The 8,535-nt window shown below is 38.3% G+C and overlaps 1 pseudogene; it reads left to right on the top strand.

Moving 5' to 3' along the window:
* Window positions 1-1,531: 1,531 nt before the first annotated feature.
* The window catches only part of LOC139719076 (thyroxine 5-deiodinase-like), a 46,527-nt pseudogene continuing 39,523 nt past the window's right edge, over window positions 1,532-8,535 (top strand).

The raw sequence follows: 8,535 nt of genomic DNA, 5'->3' as shown, positions 1-8,535 counted from the left end.
GTCCCTTGGTAAGTACACTCTATCAAATTAAACGATAAGCTGAGGTTTAAAAAAGAAAGAACCTGGTAGAGATAACTTAACTGGAGGAGCGAACATTTTCCATGACTTTTGTTAGGTTTACTTCTTTTTTTTGGGGGGGGGGGGGGTGGTGTTTGTATGTATGTGTGTGTGTGTGTGTGTGTGTGTATGTGTGTGTGTATGTGTCACTTACATGCACGCAGTATTTAGTAAAAGCGTGGAAGTGTAATTTTCTTTCTCGATCTGTGTCGGTCAGCTTTTGATGAGGCTACCCTGGATGAGATGGCACTGTTTCTCTCCTAGATGACACAACGTATTCATAAGTTTATCTGTTTTGGAGGAAGTTGTGATAAGAGTGATGGTATATTATTATCAGTATGTTGGATCTTCTCTTATAGCTAATCATAATTTTCCATATCATTGTCGTCTTTTTTTTTAACGGTGCTTCCATTAACCTTCCCATTGATATTCTGTACCAGAGGGGGATGGCCCACATTCCTGATGTATTTTCTGATTATTTTACCGTGAATAGTTCAATTCATGATTATAATACCAGAAATGCTCAGAATATCCATCTCCCATTAAATCGCACATCTTGTATACGCAGTCATCAATATGTCATAAAGGTTCTATTTTATGGAATAATTTGAATATAGTTTTCAGGATCAGTAAGACCGTAAGACAATAAGAATATATAAACAACATCTCTTTGATGCAATTAAGTTACAAGTTAATGAATAGTTAAATATGGAGTTTTCTTCTTTTTTTTTCTTTTCTTTCATATTTACTAATACATATATTACTATATGTTTTTTGATTGATTTCAAGTTGTGAGTCATATTTCATTCTGTATTCATGTTTGCTTCAATTCAAGTACAAGTGATTATAATTCTGATTACACATATTTAGAGCAAGATATTTTTAAGGGATCATTTTCAATAAGCCTACTTTGTGCTTCACATGATTCCGCCATCTTCTTGTTTTCTTGTTTGTTTGTTTGTTTGTTTGTTTGTCTGTCTGTTTGTTTTTACTGCAAAGTTTGTAAACCAATTATGAAAGTGGAAATAAATGAAATGAAATGAAATGAAAGCTCTGCCTTTTTAGTGGGTCCCTCCATTTTCGCACTTTGCGCAATGTCGTATTTGAACCACTTCTCTTCCTTAGTAATATTGTGTAGTCTTTTCATTTTACAGTGTTTTGTTTACCTTATTCTGTGTTAACAAAGGAAGTGCAATGTATATGATATCGAATAATGAAATAAACTTTGAATTGTCATTAACGATAACAAGTATGATATCGTAACAATGCAACTGTTATTACTATGATTGTCACTATCATGACATTTCCAGTGATATATCCACGTCCTTCCACGTCCACCTTGAATACTCAAACAGGTGATGAAGGAGTTAGCGGATCCTATACTGAGGAGGAGCTTTCTGGCAAAAACCAACGCGGTAGCCGTCGGCGAAACGGTTCCCGACTTGAACCTCGTAACCCTGGACGGATCGACAGTAAGTCTTCAAGATTTGCACGTGAACAAGGATCGCCCGCTGATGATTTTGGCTTCGTCAGCTTCCTGACCCCCGCTTAGGGTGAGTATTATATGTATGTATATATATATATATATATATATATATATATATATATATATATATATTTGTAATATAGATGTATATTATACAGAGAGTGAGCGCGGGGAGGGAGATGTATGTAATGATTATATAATCTACATAATGTCTTGTCAAAGATGGAGCTCTCTGAAAGCTTGAGAAAGAGAGAAAAAAACCCCACCAAAATAGAGCAAAGTCCGTGTACTACATTTCTTGCGCGGTCTACCTCTCTCCCTCCTCTCTCTGTCCCTATATATATATATATATATATATATATATATATATATATAATGTGAAGCGGGCTTGGCCTCGTAAGTGGTGGGTACTGCATCATTCGTCATTGGTATATGTGAGACGGAAGGAAAACTTGCAGTATAGACGTTGCAGTGGTGTTCAGTCTTGCCTTTATTCCCCGAGCTTTCGGCTATTTCACTAGCCTTTTTCAACATTGTTCAAGGGCTTGATGAGGCATAACATAAAAGCAAAATAGCAACCAATTTGCATGCATTTGAACAGAAATAGAAATAGAAAAACAAAAAACAAAAAACAAAAAGCAAAGCAAAAGAAACATGGGCAGCAATATTACATTCGCTCCAACGGAAAGGTAGTTTTTTGCTTTGTTTTTTGTTTTTTGTTTTAGCTTTTGTTCTGTTGTTTGCCTTATTCTGTTGAAATGTATGCGAATTGGTGTCACTGCCTACATTCCGTTTGATTGGCTTCTTGTTATTACTATTTCTATTTCTATTTCTGTTCAAATGCATGCAAATTGGTTGCTATTTTGCTTTTATATTATGTCTCATCAAGCCCTTGAAAAAGGCTAGTGAAATAGCCGAAAGCTCGGGGAATAAAGGCAAGACTGAACACCACTGCAACGTCTATACTGCAAGTTTTCTTTCCATCTCACATATATACATATATATATATATATATATATATATTATATACGTCTTTAAATATTTTATGTGTGTATTATATTTATAACACATATATATGTTTGTACGAATACCTGTATATTCATATTATGGTGTGGAAACATCGTGACATTTGATACTTTTATACTGGAAGAGCAGATGTTCAGCGATGTGGCGAATAATTATTATCCCTTTAATGCTCTAAAAAAGGAAAAAAAAAGTTGAGGTAACCCTTTTCGTGAATGATGTTACTATTACTCTAGTTCTCTGATGTCCCGCAAACACATTCTAATATGACGTGGCTGAAGTTAGTTGAGCATGTAGTGGATTACACGGACAATACATGATTTTTAAAACTATTCATTGTGAAAGGCTTTTGCTACTTCTATGTTTGCTTCTTCTTCTCACCTGTGGCGTATAACAACTACTGTTCTCTTGATTCGACCCGAGGCCAATAATGCATGCTGTCTCCACACCTTTGTTTTCGAGATTTTGTCTCTTACTTTTTTTTCTTTCTTTTTTTACTTTGCGGATGTATGCATGACATATGCATGAACGTGAATGTCGTCTATCAAAATACACCTCGTTAAAGATTCACATAAAGCCTACATCCTGGAAAATGTAATTGTTTTATCGCCCATAGTTATTTGGCATCAAGCAAAAATATGCAAACACAACACTAAAAAAAAATGCATTTCACAGGAAACCCAATGGAAATTACTCTTGTCAAACATGTCAAAAGGAAATGACATCCGTAATTTTCACAAAGTCACCTAACTTGGAAAGAAGAATGAGGTCTTGGCAGTGCCCCCCCCCCCCCAATAATTTAGCCTAGCTTATAGAATAGACGCACATGTTCCCAAACCGGATCTGTTGAATACCAACCCCCTGCAAAAAACAAACAAACAAGCAAACAAACAGACCAAAAACAAACAAAACAAAACATTACACAAACGTTCATTTGTGTTGTGAGTCTTTTATGGATCTGCATAGTTACGGAACATATCCAGACATGACACTAGTTGCATTTCATAGAAAATCACAAGGATATAACTTATGATTGTCAAAAAGTACTCTCACTTCAATAACTTGGAAAGCAGGTTGTGGTCCGGGCAATGTCTACTCCCCCCCCCCCCCCCCCCCCCCGTGCCTTAATAAAAAGCATGCAACAAACGTCATTTGTGACTTTGCTTTTTTATAGGCCTGCGTAGTAGGCGGCACGCTGGCGGCTCTCGCCCGTGACTTCCGAAACCAGGTCGATTTCCTCGCCGTCTACTTGGCCGAGGCTCACCCGTTGGGTGAGTGGGCGATGGGGACGAACGTCAGCTACACGAAGCAGCACGAGTCGCTGCAGGAGCGAACGGCTGCGGCAAGGTGACGCACGTGTTGTTCTATTTTTGATTTTGTATAAGTTTAAGTGCTCCTACATCTATGATGATAATGATGATTGTGATGATTGATAATATTGATTATTGGAGATCATTGTGACTAACATCACTACTTTCACCATCAATGGTGTGTTTTAACCATATCAATTTTAATCAGAAATGATAGTAGGACCTAATAATGATAAAAGTGATATCAAAGTTTCTTCACATTAATGCCTATGTACTATCAAGATAAACTAAGCTTATCCTACAATAACTCACCAACTTGTCTTGTGTGTAATTCACCGCACAAATAAATTATGAAAGGCTTATTTGAATAGGTAAGTTTTAAATTCATTATCTGATGAATGTGGAATGATTTGACGCTGGTATACCAACATTCATTTTGAAGAAAAAAATTGACATATCGATTTTTCACGCACTTGACATTCTGGACGATAAAGTAAACATGAAAACATGAAAGTCGATGAAAGATTTAACAGGGATTGCAGATGAACATGTGTTATAATCTATCGTGTAAGTTGAAAAAAAAAGTCGAAGGATAGATTTCAGTCGCTTCAGATTCGATTTTGGAGTACGGATAGTATAGCGCACTTTAGTTACTGGAACCCGAAGTGCATGAGACATGGCCTGTTACCTTTAGACATCGCACTGACAAACAGAATACAATGCATTGGTGTAACTTAAAGTTCTCACGGAGGGCATTGAGAGGAAATCTATCGAAGTTTTAACAAGCCGTCGAGGGGACTTTCTTTCTCGGAGAATACGGCGACATATGTGACATTTTCATCCACAACTGTTTAAAAAAGAGTTAACCTCAGTGAACCAATTACGTTTGAGTCGAACTTAACTTCAGAGAAAATTAACCCCTGCATGCCTTTGGCCAACCAGCCTTTGCAAAAATGCACATTTTGATATGATTATTACCAAAAATCACGGATCATAATATTATTATGTAGCCCTATGTAGAAACTGTCAATAAAGCTCACATTGTCGTTGGGATTGGCCATACTCCTCATAAAAAAAAGAAGAAAACATGCTATCACACCGTGCCTTCGTCACATTTGCAGTAGTTTATGTGCAGTGGTATTGTTCATCTGAATAGGCGCTGTCGGTAGGCCTACTTTCGTAACCAAAGACATGTATTCTGTGAATGAAAAATCCTAGATGTCCTTCAATTAATATTCGCAGGGACCTGCTGGATGTAGATGAGGCTACTCATTCATGCATGACCGATGACGTCACAGACTTATCCCAGTTTCGTCTCGTCGTCGATCAGATGGACAACAGCTTCTCAAGGGTGTTCAACGCGCACCCGGATCGCGTGATCTTCGTTAAGGACGGGAAGGTCGCCTACCTCAGTAGAACCATTATCCAGCAGGCCATGGAGCCAACCCGCCTGATGACGCACGAGGCACGTGACTGGTTGCAAGCCAACCTCTAAACTCAGCGAGGACGTTCTGAAAATGAATGTCCATGATTGGCTAATTCAACACAAGTCACCAATAGAATTGATTAGTTATAAAGAGTTTGATCAAATTATGTTTACTTTATCCATAATGAACTTGTCCATAATTGCGCTGCGATGCAGTCAACAAAACTCGAGGGCTTCAGTCACGAATACAAGTATTATATTATCGCAGAGTATGAGTTCTGTCATTGGTAGCATTTTTGACAGTTCTTATCTTCTCTCTAAGTAGCAAAAGATGAACGTAAATCAAAAGTGGGGAAACTTAATGCGCATGATGGCCAAATTTAGCAACTGACAAAGAGACAAACGAAAGTACTTACTGACCTCTATGATCACTCTTGGTGTCTTCAAACTAGAATACAACAATTCCTCTAGCGAGTTTGTTATGTATACTATAGTGTCTACGTAGTTTGTTTGACGTTGTTTAATCAATTGTCGGAAATCTTCCTCTTACGTTGTGGGGTGTATTTTCCTGCTCACAGTCGTATCGCTTCACCTCCACTATTGATACCATTGTTCAGACGTCATCACTCGACTGATGTAAGAGTTTTAGATTAAACTAAATTACCCAAAATTGATTTGTTTTCTGTGGCCACTGAGAAAGCAATGGATGCTTTGCTTGAAAACAAGGCTGAGCAGCACCTTGCACCTTCAAAGGACTGTGCAATGAGGATGAACTATCTGAATTTCCTATAGGGTGTTGTGGCTCAACCACTGCAACCATACATGCCATAAGTGGAATATAGGCACTTCCTGATTAAGAGCCCATGTTTTTACCCACAAAGCCACAAGAGCTTCTTAGAATTTACTTCATGTAAAATGTCAAAAAATGTGAGTTTTCAGAATAGCAATAGTGAGGATTTTCATTATCATCATCATACTACCGTTAATTATGAGACTCTATGCAGCTGTATTGATGTATACTAGTAATAATGATAGTAATGAAATATTGATAATATCTAAAATAAGCTACTAGTAGAGTATTGACAATAATGGCATATGTGAAGTAAGAAAAAGTGCAAAAGGAAATCCATTATACGAGCATTTTTCAGTTGACAAAGTCTATGACACTTTTAGGCGAAAACTCGTTCTTGAGAGCCTAAAAGCAGAAACAAACTGTTTGTTACTAAATATCCGACGCTTGTAAATGATGACTCCTTTTCTCTTCTTTTTGTGGGGCAAAATGTGTCCAAAGTTAAAGCAAACCTGAGAATAAAAGAGATGTTGAAAAATGAAAGCTATTATGAGTGTGCGTCTGTATGCTACTTTCATGTGTTTGTTCGTCCGTTTTACTTTGTACGTCGTGCACGGCGAAACTATCCGCTAGATTATGGCGCTACACTCTAAATTCGTTTGATTAAAAAGTAATCTAATAGACCATGAGGGGGACAAATTCAAATAAGATTATTAATTTCAAATCTAATGGATTTGATTTCTAAGACTAAAGATTGTAATCTTATATGGATTTGTCCCTCCTCATGGTCTCATTAGATTACTTTTTAAACCAACGATTTTAGAGTGTATAACACTGAAATTAGGTTTAACGAAATGGCTTCGGCGAGATAACTTGATTTAGAACACTTTTTGTCTACCCCTGTCGCAAGATAGTGCGGTCTCGATGAAGCGAGCTCATAATCAACTTGACATAGAAATGCAGTCAACATAGTCTCAGGACGGACACTCAACTAGTCAATCGTCCCTTTTCACTGCTCAACCAAACCGTCGCGTCGTGTATCGAATTGAATTTGCGCATAAAAGCTTTGAAGAAAACACATAGCCGACTGAGTTTGAGGAGTTATCTGGACAATTCGTGTAAATGTTATGGATTTTTAAGAGGTATCTGAATGTCTTATTGGCCCTTCGCTCTGTACAAAAATGAAGCAGCAGCACAGCCATGTCACCACGCACACTTTATAGGAAGTTGCACGCATTCTCCTGCAGAGACTGTCGCAAGGTCACATAATAAGGTCACATAAGGTCTCAAGGTCACATAACTGTTTATAAGAGTCCCGCACCAGTGGCGGATCCAGGGAGGATTGCATCGCCCCCCCCCTCTTATTTAATAATAATAATACATTCTGCTTATATAGCGCATGTTACACTTAAGTCTCTATGCGCTTTACAAAATTTTCTATAATAACAATACAATTAGAAAATACATATGTAATACAATACAACTGACTACAACAACAATAAAGAAATTAAGAAAAGTGATCAAAGTATTGATTAAATAAATACGTCTTTAGTTTAGTTTTGAAAGTCTCTTGTGTTGGTGCGGTGCGAACAGAGTTGGGTAAGGTGTTCCATAGGGTGGGTGCCATGACAGAAAAGGAACTTGAGCCATAGTATTGAGTGTTGAAGCGGGGTACTTGAAGAAGTAGTTGGTGTTGTGACCGGAGAGCACGAGGAGGTGTGTAGACGTGGATGAGGTCAGAAATGTAGGATGGAGCTTCACCAGTGAGTGCTTTGTATGTGAGAAGAAGTATTTTGTATTCTACACGCTTGCAGACAGGGAGCCAGTGGAGGTTTCTGAGGAGAAGTTTGGTACTGGTGTGTGTGGTCGCCTTTTCTGTGATTCTTGCTGCTATGTTTTGTACCCGTTGGAGCTTAGCGATGGTTTTTGCATGTGCGTTACCGAGAAGTGCATTACATGCGTCCAGTCTTGACGTGACAAAAGCATGAATAAGTCTGAGGGTGGTGCCACGATCTAGGACAGTGCGTATTGGAGAGATCTTCCTGATAGCTGCCATTCATTATTCATTTTATTTTTTATTTTTTATGTTTGTTTGTGTTTTTTTGGGGGGGAGGGGGGGGTAAAAAGAAATAAAAAGAAAAAATGGGGAGGGGTGCGTGCCCCCCCCCCCCCCCACCATTCAATTTTGTAAAGGCGCCCTCTTTTTGCGGAATTCCTGGATGCGCACCTGCGTACCCAAGATTAGTGTATGAGCGATGTACGTGGTAAGATGGCGGCACAGCGACTTCGAAGCGACTTAAATGCCGCAGATGAGATATCCAGATCCTTCAATTTCCGGGTAGAGATCAGTTGTTCAAGCGCAGAATGCATGCATTTGAAGTGTGTCTTTTCCGTTTTTCCCCTTTTTTCAGAGACGGAGGAAAAGAACAATCTTATCAGATCT

This window comes from Diadema antillarum, unplaced genomic scaffold (genome assembly GCF_040938485.1).
Source record: "Diadema antillarum isolate AM-2024a unplaced genomic scaffold, OU_Dant_1.0 scf00000103, whole genome shotgun sequence".
Lineage (NCBI taxonomy): Eukaryota > Metazoa > Echinodermata > Echinoidea > Diadematoida > Diadematidae > Diadema > Diadema antillarum.
This window is presented reverse-complemented; position numbering and strand designations above follow the sequence as displayed.